This window comes from Mytilus trossulus, chromosome 14 (genome assembly GCF_036588685.1).
Source record: "Mytilus trossulus isolate FHL-02 chromosome 14, PNRI_Mtr1.1.1.hap1, whole genome shotgun sequence".
NCBI classification, from domain to species: Eukaryota; Metazoa; Mollusca; class Bivalvia; order Mytilida; family Mytilidae; genus Mytilus; species Mytilus trossulus.
The window spans coordinates 42242141-42253981 of record NC_086386.1 but is presented as its reverse complement, the minus strand read 5'-3'; positions in this window follow the sequence as shown (position 1 = coordinate 42253981).

Sequence of the window (11841 nt, the reverse complement as noted above, 5' to 3'; positions counted from 1 at the left end):
AATTGAATTTACATCAAGTAATTAAACACAATGCTAAATTTCTTAGTTTTGGCTCAGATTTGTAAAAATTTAAAGTATATTAAATTAAATAACACATAACTAAGAGAGTGATAGAGCAAGTTGGTCCATAAAAAAAGCCTGTTGAAGGCCGTACTTTAACCTATAATGGTTTACTTTTTAAATTGTTACTTGGATGCCATGGAGAGTTGTCTCATTGGCACTCACACCACATCTTCCTATATCTATTGTCAACCTTGGCTTCGCCGAGTTTGACAACGTTTTCTCGGGGTAACAATCTACTCTATTTGTTATTTATATAATGTTTAACACTCTCAAAGCAACTCATAAACGTTAACACACATACAACATATAACACATATTTACACCACCATATCATGTTCCATTCTACTTGAAATATTCATAAATTATTCGATATCCTTTATATTTTCCAACAAATTAAAAATTTAATTTGATTATTTAATTCAATCTAAGACATATTATACATAAGCATCAAACATAGATAGATTGCTAGACTGTCTATTAAATTGGCCATTCGTATCAGTTTTACCAGTAAAAGTTGCCTCCCTGTAAGATAACGGTTTTGGAGCTCCTAGGCTGCTTTGGGTGTATTGGCTTATCATACAGTCCTCTTTACTCATTGGTGAGGCTTTTTTTCTTGAACTGAAATACATTTTTATTATTTAAAAAAATTGTGTAACCAACATGCATTAACAAAAAGAAATGCACTCGAGTCTTATTATTTCTTATTACCTTGTCATATTATAGAAAGTACTGCATCAATAAAAGATAATAACTTAATAAAAAAATTCAGCTACAATGTATATTTACAATGTAGTAAAACCTTCGGAATTTTGGGTTCGCAATGCTTTTCAACTTCGTACTTTAGTTGGCCGTTTTAACATACTTGATTTCAGCGTAAGTGATCAGAGTTTTTTGTAAACGATCGTCTAGTTCACACAATTGTGAACCAGTTTCATGTACATGTATATATGATGAGTTTATTTGCACACACGTTTTAACATTAAAATGAAAATATGTATCAGAAATACAAAGTTATATCATGAATTTTGTTAATGGTAACGCCTGTTACAGTTTTTAATATTCATTTGATTAGGTTGAACATAAATGTAACATACATAAGATTTAAAAAGCAAAGAACGTCCATTCAGTTGCTTCAAAAAATAACTTCTATTAAAAATGAAGGGTTAACGAACTTACCGTATTTTTTTCCGCAAACAAAATAAAAGAAAGAGCAATAGAGTAAGAAACAAAAATGCTGTGATTATCCCTATTGCTGCTCCGGTGCTGAATGAACTGCTAGAACTGTCACTTATAAATTCCGTTTTTTCTGAAACAATAGATACAAGATTATATGTTTTATAATCAATTGGTGAACTCTGGTATACTCAGTACGATGCGGTTATTATTCATTTAAAAATGCACATTAATAATGAATTTAGTATATTTTCCAGACGTTGCGAAATGATAGAATTATCGATCCGATTAGTTCAGTCCTTCTCCGTGATCGAATTTGAATTGTAGCCACCATAGAGCAGCAACCAACAAAATCTTCAGGATGTATGAAAATGAAAAGAAGCTAGTGTTTTGTTCATCTAAATAGATGAGATAACACTATCATATACAATAATAAAACATTGAACTGTAGAATAGTCGGAAAGAAATACACAACAGGAAAACTGCAAAATAGTGTGATGTTTTGTAATTCCAATTAGATGCAGTTAAACCTGATTGAATTTGAATACATAAGAAATATTATGGATATGTTAGTTTTGTGTTTTAAAGACAACATAGTCAGTTTTACCTGGACTGTTTATACTATGATATGTTGATATGTCTGGTGATATTGTTGAAGGGACTTGAAAAGAGACAAAACCAGCTGTTAATGAAGTCGTCATATGCACTGCCCGATTCGTAGTTATGTCTTGTCCTGAAGCAGTAGCTTCTGTGTCTAAAGTGGTTTCTTGTGTTGTAGTTGTTCTTTCCGTAGCAGCAGTATATGATGTTATTGTTGATGATTGCCCGGCAGAAGTTGCAGTTTCTAATGAAGTAGTTGTTAGTTGCCTAAGAGTGGTTGTATATAAGGCGGTTGTTGTTTGTCCTGCTGAAACACTTGTAGTGTCTAAAGACGTAGTTGTTATTTGCTCCGGAGTGGTATCATATTCGGATGTCGTTTTTGGCCCAACACTTGTAGTTTCTAATGACGTTGTTGTTATTTGCACCGGTGTGGTTTTATATAAGGTTGGTGTTGTTTGCTCAGCAACACTAGTAGTTTCTAATAGTGTAGTTGTTTCTGTGAGTGCTGTTTCATCCAAAGTAGTTATCTGTTGATCGATAGATGTTTCAACTGTGTTTGTTTTTATTACAGATGATGTTTCAATTGTCGATGATTCGTCTTTATCTGTCGTTGTGGCAGCTGGTGACGTAGTAATTTTCTGTGGTGCTTCTTCTATAGTTGTCGTTGTGGCAGCTGTTGATGTAGTAGTTTTCTGTGGTGCTTTTGTCTGAAGTGTTGTTGATATAAACACAGGACATCCCTCAGATAAGGTAGCATTAATTGTGATATCTAGTAAAATAAAATAAACATTGATACATTCACTCCTTTAGGAAATTCAAATATAACCGTTAGTTGTGTGTACTTCTTTTCATATGAATGTGGAATAACCATTAACTGTAGTTGAACTTATTTATACATGTTATATACATAAACACAGTAAAAAATTAAAACAACTGACAAATGCTGCCTATAAAGCATTACCATATGTACAAGCTGTATTGCTAAACGTTTGACTTACACGTGTTTAAGATGTGTGTGGGTTTTTTTTTCTTTCTTTGTTTTTGTGGGGTGTGTGTAGGAGATCATAGGAATACATAAATACATTTTAAATAACTTGCAAGACAAAATATACCAAAAACGAGTCATAAATCATGCTTTCTTCATAGAACAAATGTGTTCCATGTTAACTTTAAATTTGATCATATGTTTTTAAGCACCTTGTTGCTTATACAATGTAGTTAGTTAATTTGCATTTTTGTATCGTTTGAAAATTGCATTTTTTTACAAGTATATATGATAGTCATTTCTAAAAAAAGTCCCATTTAATTCACACATTCCAAATTATGTTACGATAGGATTCGGGTTTTAACATGGCATATACCTTTTACTGCACTTACCAAGTCTTATAACCAGAGTAGGAACTAAGTTACATAGATAAACAAAATCCTGTGCTGATAATGCATAGTAGCTATTGGGTTCACTTGCTATAGAGTTTAGTTCATCAACATCTTGTGTCGACCCTATACCTATAGAAAATATCTCGGCACCAAGTTCCGACCGTGTACGATCTGCCATGGTTACAGTCTGAAGATAGTTCAGGGAAGCACCATCTGTTAAAACAACAACAGCTTTTTCAGCACCAGGCCGTCCGCCGCTACTTTCGTTAAATGAAGACGTAAAAACAAATTCTAAAGCGTCAAAAGTAAAAGTACCGCCATAAGATGTCATGTTACTCAAACTTTCTATTGCAGATAGTAAGTCAGTTTTGTTTGGAAAATTTCCCAGGTTGAATTCTTCTGTGACATCATCACTGAATGTCACTAATGATATTAATGTATCGTTGTCTCCAATTGTCAACCATGTTGTAACGTTATAGATGAATTCAATAGCATCGGTGACGTCAGATGCATCCAAACTTCCAGATCTATCAAGAACAAATACAACATCTGTAAGAAAAATAAAGATATTAGATTTAAAATATAAGCTGCTTATATCAATAAACATACACGTATGGAAGCAATAATACTCGCCCACCTTTAAAGGAACACAGGCGTGTGTATGCCTACGACCTCGCTCCACTTAGGAAAAGTAGTTCGACACAAATGAATAAAGGTCTGCAAACTCGCATTACTGACAACATAGAAATGATAGCAACATAATCGCTGCAACTGAAATGCTAAAGGAGTAATAGACACAAGTAATTACATTGTATATTAATTATAAGAACATTTGATATTTGATTTCGATAGAACGCTTCATTTCTTAAAAACAAATTCTATCTCATTGACATAAACATGATGAAACTAGTATTACATACTAGCTTATATTTCATTCATTTACAATTTTGTTTAGTTGGTTGGTGTGTTATATTCATTTTTTAAAATAGACTGTTTTGTTCTCATGTTTTAGTAGTTTTTGTAAAGATGACAATTATAATGAACATACAAGAACTCATAATTATTTACCTTTAGGACCTTGACAAGAAACTATATAAATTAAGATCATTCCAACAAATATCCTATGCATGTCAAAAATTAAATGTCCATTTTAAAATGAAAAGTAAACATTTAAACATTTAGTTTTGATTACTCCTTGTTTATTATTTAAAAGTCATTGTTGATAAGTTTTTGCTTGTTAAGTTCATTTGTAAATTGAAACTTATACCATTGCGATTTGGTTAACTGTGTTAAATCATTTCATAATTAATTGACAACAATACATAAAAATCATTTGATACATATAAAGACATTAAAACTTCAAACAAAATTTAAACAAAAATTCCCTTCTGTTTTCTTTTAAAATATTTATATATTTTTCTATAAGTACCTACATTTTACAAATTAGTAAGAGTAAACAAAAGCAACACATTGGACAATACAATATGAATGCATGTATACTATTATTTTATTCACAGAGTTCCTTCATTTTTATTCTAAGGTGGAGCTTTAAAGTAAATGAACGATCAGAAAATTATATTAAATGGTTAATTTCTGTATTTGTATCATTCAAAATTAGTACGGTTATGATGATTACAGGATTTGTTTTGTAACAGTTGTGTAAACGTAGAAATATCAAAAATCTTTATGTTGCTGCAAAACTACAAAAATTGTGTTTTCGAAGATTAAGCAGTAGATTTTTCGAATTTTTGAGAATCCACATTTTGTAAAAACCATTGGTAGAACATATCTCATCATGATATTTTTGAATCTAATCTTTAACTGTAGAAAAAATAGTAGTCGATTCTTTAGAAACATGTTTAGTCGAGCATTTTGATGACCCAGCTATGCATCGTTCTTTATATCAGGTTTTGTAAAGCTTTGGTATCCAGTATAATGTCGATAAATTTACATCGTTTTCTTTGATGTCGATACCAAAAGAAAGAAAGATAGATTTGTGCTTTTGTAAAATTTCGTCCTTGGTAAATGATGTTAAAGAATATTTAGGAGTAGATCAGATTTTGGAAAAAAAGATGATGTAGATGTAAAAAAAATATCAAGACAATTAATTCATCGGACACATTTTCTTTTTGTTTTATTTTATTGAAAATAGAAAAAAAATATAGTGTGTCCCAAGATGGTAATTGTCCGCGTTCATGTATTTCTACATCTTGTTAAAGACTAATATATTATTGAGATAATGGGTATAGTCGGACTTTTTATCAGTTTTTGTTTGTTTGTTTTTTCTTCTATCTTATCCGATTATCATGTTTATATAAACTTATGCTTGTAATTTTGTTTCAACAAATCTTTAATTTGATAGACTTGATAGGGAAACATGTTATTAAACCTTATATTAATTCATTTTCACTTTGCGGGTATGAGTGCTGCCTTATAGCCGCATTAGCTGCTCTTTTTTTTAATTCTACAAAGGTGTCTATTTCGTGCAAGAGATATGGCTCTCTCTTAACTTGGGCCAACCATTTATCGTCCCCTCCGACAGACTAACATCGTTTCCTCAAGACAATACTCGCAAATAGTGTCAAGGTAGAACCGAAAACTGATGCTTTTCTCATACGTGCGTATAATATGCCGACTCTAAATAACGCTTATTTATATGTATCATATATGTTATGATGGTATGAAAATAAACACATAACGGGAAGGATTGTGTCTGATATGTGTTCATATGATGAAATCATAATCTTTCAGTCAGTTTAATTGAAGTCTAGAGCTGGCATGTCAGTTAACTGCTAGTAGTCTGTTGTTATTTATATATTATTGTCATATTGTTTATTTTCTTTGGTTACATTTTCTGACATCAGACTCTGACTTCTCTTGAACTGAATTTTAATGTGCGTATTGGTATGCGTTTACTTTTCTACATTGACTAAAGGTAAAGCGGGAGGGTTGAGATCTCATAAACATGTTTAAACCCGCCGCATTTTTGCGCATGTCCCAAGTCAGGAGCCTCTGGTCTTTGACACATTCCACATTTCCATTCTCAATTTTATAACATTAACAACATCATTTATGTAAAAAAGTAAAGCATATGCCTATATTACATGTACATGGTATATTGCCTCGCTCTGTTCAAAATCAAACGATAAGATAATGATTCACAATATTTTAATACAATACAATATAAAAATATGGTCATTGAACCTGTATATCTCATATGAGATCCAAAAGCTATCAAGAATAAAATCTAGACTGTTTTTTAACATAAAAGGGTTATTGTTTCAGAAAAAGGGAGAAGGTTTGGATCCATTAAAACGTTTAATCCCGCTGCAAATGTTTGCACCTGTCCTAAGTCAAGAATCTGATGTACAGTAGTTGTCGTTTGTTTATATAATATATACGTGTTTCTCGTTTCTCGTTTTGTTTATATAGATTAGACCGTTGGTTTCCCGTTTGAATGGTTTTACACTAGAAATTTTGGGGCCCTTTATAGCTTGTTGTTCGGTGTGAGCCAAGGCTCCGTGTTGAAGGCCGTACTTTAACCTATAATGATTTACTTTTTAAATTGTTATTTGGATGAAGAGTTGTCTCATTGGCACTCACACCACATCTTCCTATATCTATGGAAAGGTCTATGTCGTTTTGGTATGTGATGCATAGGATCAGTATCCCAAATATTTGCTCTTTTTTATATAAATTCTAAAAATTCCATTTTATGAATATATATTATACTAACATTTTTGTTGTTATTTGTTTTGTTATCACATCAACATAAAGTACACATTATATTTTGTTCATTCACCATTATCATGGTATATATTGGTGTGACATATTCGCTTTCAAAAATTTACTTTTACAAATTGTTAAAAAATGACAATATAATAATAATAAACATAGTAACAATTATCATATTTTTTACTGTTTGGAGCTTGCAAAAAGCTATATAAATTAGGATCTTCCTGCAAATATCCTATGTATGTCAGAAATTAAATGTCCAAATTAAAATGTAAAGTATACTTTTAAACATTTAGTTTTGATTACCCTTTGTTTATTATTTATAAGTCATTATTGATTAGTTTTTGGTTATTAAGTTCATTTCTAAATCGAAATTAATACCATTAAGAATTGGTAAACTGTGTCAAATCAATTGATAATGAATTGACAACAATACACAAGAAATTATACGATATCTTTAAAGGCGTTTAAAAAATTCAAACAAAATTCAAACAAAAATTCCCTTCTGTTTTCTACGGAGTCCAAAAAGGGACATGTCATATATTCTTTTAATCCGTTTCCAAGGATTACTAATCCGTTTTAAAAAGTGACTTGACTTTGATCTTAATTAAATCAAAAGTGGCTTTATGATATCGAGAAAGAGAAAAACTAGTTAATTTAAAGTCTGAATAATGTTTCCGAGTTGACATGCCTAACTGCGGACAGTAACTCAAGTGTGCTAGCACTATACAAATCCGGCACAGCTTGGGAACACTGACTTCCATAACAGAGGACCCGCTCCAATTCATGCACCAATGATTCCCTACAAATATTTGTTTCCATCAAATTTCGGGGGGGGAGGGGGCGGCATGGGCATGCCCAATACTTTCTTTTGGATCCAACTAGGAACATACATTCATTTATTTGGTATAAACTTTTAAGTTTTAGTAAATGGTCCTCAATGTTCTTTAACTTTGTACTTTATTTGGCCTTTCAATTATTTTGAGACGAATCGCGCGTCTGGTGAAGTAAACATGTTTTATTAGCCTGGAACCTGTGATAGTTATAGAGTGTATATGCATAAGCACAGTTGAACAACTTTATCAGTACGAGTCAAAACTGTGTGATAATTCGATAACCAAATATCGTAGATATGGAGACGAATACTCAGGTCAGAGGTCTTTCATGAATATATGCTATAGGGAAAAAAACTTATTAACTTAAACAGAAAGCGCTTAAAACTAATATTAAGAACGTTTTAGAAGGGTTGTTTTCACTTTGACTATATTCCCCGTTTCCATTCTTAATCAATTTCTATTAGTTATCGGGAAAGTAATCCGTGGGAACGGAATAAAAAATATATCAAATGTCCATTCCCGGGCTCCGTAAATTTCTTTCAAAATATTTATATATATTTCTAAAAGTACCTAGAAGTACATTGTACAAATCAGGGAGTACAAATGCAACAGTGAACAAAACAATAGTACAATGTAATACATTATGTATATATTTACTTCACATAATTCCATTATTTTTATTGATAGACAATATTTCACATATGGGCCTTTAAAGTAACTGAATGCTTAGACATTAGAACAACTTGTAAATTCTGTATTTATAATTAAATTACAAATATGTCGGATATTTTTGTGAGTGGTTTTTCCTGTTCCGAGTACACGAATGAATCATTCTAATATGCGCTTCATAGAAACTGTACTGGGATCCTTTTTTTAACGTGTAATAAAACTTCAAAAGAAATATCAATTTTCATTAAAAAAAAAAAAAAACAATATGTGAATCCGTGTTAAAGGTCACTCGACTATATGACAGTGAAGACGGGAAGTATATACAAATAGAACGTCTAGCAGAAAAGCCATCCGGCTGACATGACAGATGAACCTGAGTACCTTGCTGAGGAGATATTATTAGAGCTTAGGGTTTCTGGTAGGGAAAAAAACCCGATAATTATGGTAGCTCGACAAAGAAGAGTTCCATGCTCTGCGATCTAGCCAACTCTTTGATGAGGTTGTAGGTTATATCTATCTTCAATAAGACATTTTTGATCCAATCCAACATAATCACTTTTTGACGCCCCTCTCACCCAGCCCCCCCCCCCTCCCCCCGATGATCATCAATGTACATCCAGAATATACATGAAATATCTCTCACTGGATTGTAAGTTAATAAAAATCACTCCATCACTACAGTATTATTTACAAGGCTGGACACATTTACTATATGAACGAACTTTGAAGTTTTCCTTAATCGACAAGTTAATGTGACTTGTTTGGAGAGTGATGCGTTGTTTTTCTAATATCAAACAAGCAATTGTGTCACAGATGGCGTGTACACAAATATTTTAGCCTCCCATCAATACGAAGTGGTCTGGGATTTGCTCCAAGTTAAAGACCTTGCAGTGAGTCATTTGGTGTCTGGTGGATGGTTTTCTCAATTGGAAAAAAAAAGATACGTATTCAATTATTTTTTGGGCTCGGAAGCCCAGTCCAGCATCAAAATATGAATAAAGTGGGATGTGGGGTTCGTGTCCTTTAAAAAAATCAAATTAAAAAAAAATGGTGAACTTGTTTTATTCCCTGTTCAGTAAAAGGCCAAAAGACAGATATAGTTGATAGTACTAGATAATACTGTAATTTAACATCAAAGATGTTGCTTGACGCAACCTTAGTGTATTTAACTACTTATTTGAAATCTGTTACATCTTCTAATATCGGCAACTTTACATCGGACTAGGTTTTATATTACAAGAAGTAAGCATTTAAAAAAGAATGGATATTAAGCAATGATAAATAAATTCAGTCAGAAAAAAGAAAAGAAGAAAATTGAGAAGGGAAATATTGAATGTCCCGATTAAGGAAGGAACACCATAAAAGTCGTTCAACGTGTCTTCATCACAGCGAGAAAATGCCTCTCCCAGAGGCGGGCTTCAGATGGTCCCTTTACGAAAAAGGTGTACTTGTTCAGAGAACCAGAAATTACCAAAAAAAATATAGATATCTAACAAAGGTCAGAAGTTCCCTTCTTGGTACAGGTGCAAAAAGGTGGCGATGTTATAAATGTATTGTGAGATTTAAACCCGCCCCAAATATATGAGTACATCTTTTAAAAAAGCCAATAGCAATACAATCTAAAGTAATATCGATACTAGTTTAGGTGGGTTTTTTTTTGGTCGGGTTGTTGTTTCTTTTACTTTATATACAAAAAGAAAGGTAAAAAGTATAATCACAAAAATATTGAACTCCGAGAAAAATTCAATCGGAAAGTCCCTAATCACATGATTAAATCTAATGACAATAGACATCAATAACGAATGGACAACAACTGTCATATTCCTGACTTGATTGTCACTTCTGTAATTATGAACATATTTTTTTACTTTTATGCAGATAGCCATATAAAGTAGCCCATTTTGGCATAAACTTTTTGGCGAATCAATTTTAAATTAATAAATGAATCGATATATACTTTGTTTGATATGTTAGACATTTAAATGTATCGATTGTTGTATGTTGACTTATGTATGCTTGCATAGTGTGTGTCTTTTATATTGTATAGTGATCAATATCACATTTCTTCTAATACTGTGGATTCATTTATTTTCGTGGGTACCAATTTTCGTGGATTAAGAAAAACTAGCATATTCGTGGATATTTAATTTCGTGGTTTTGCTGAAGTCTGCATACAAACCTATAGAAATATTATCATTCGTTGAATATTTAATTTCGTGGTTTGACTGTGCCCACGAAATCCACAAAAAAATGGTATCCAACGAATAATATTGAATCCACAGTAGTCTCTGGACTGTTTGTAGTATCATAACAGTATGACTGTCACAAATCTCTATAATTATATAACAGAAAATGTGGTATGATGACTAGGAGAATCAATCAGAGAACAAACAACGTAGCAGTGAACACGTTGACCTTTAATTATTTTAAATTTCTGTGCCATTTGGTCTCTTAATTTAAACATATTTATTTATAGTGGATTGAGAAACAAGTTATAACAACTTATATAAATCCCTTTCCACTTTGGAGGTGCGAGTACTGCCTTGTAGCGGCATTAGCGTGATATTTTTCGAAATCTACAAGGGTCTCTTTCACGTGCAAGAGATACTGTTTTCTTCTCACACGGGTCAGCCATTTATCGTCCCTATCCGACAAACTATCACCATTTCACGAGACCATACTCGCAAATGGTGTCAAGAGAGAACCAAAAATGTATTCAAATCCACTACACCATTTGGTCTCTTTTGAAGAGTTGTCTTATTTGAAATCATACCCCATCTTCTTTGTATACGTATTTGTCACCGAACGGCCTTCAACAATGAGCAAAACCCATTAAAGACTCAAAATGACAAAATTTATGTTAAAAAAAATCAAACGAGAAAACTAACGGCCTGATGAGACAATGTACAAAACAACATACACACACAAAAAAAATAATATACAGCAACAAACGACAACCACTTACTGAATAGGTACTATAAGAGGCTGTCTTGGTACTGATATTGTATTTTATCTATGTCAGTACTTATCAATGGACATAAGTTTTTAGGATATAAATACTTATTCATTTTATATTAGGCATTTATAGCTTGCTGTTTGGTGTGAGCCAATGCTTTGTGTTGCATACTGAACTTTGACCTATACATGTAGTGGTTTACTTTCACTAATTGTGACTTGGATGAAGAGTTGTCTCATTGGCACTTTTACTACATCTCCTCATATATATATAACCATAATCTAAATATTGTGAATATTTTTGTCAATTGACCATATTAACATTTTTTTTTTCTTCATTACTAGTATATGTCTTTTAAGGTAATAAACTTAGAGAATACATTCATGAAATACAAGATTTATTATCATTTTAAATTACATGTTTTTTACATAA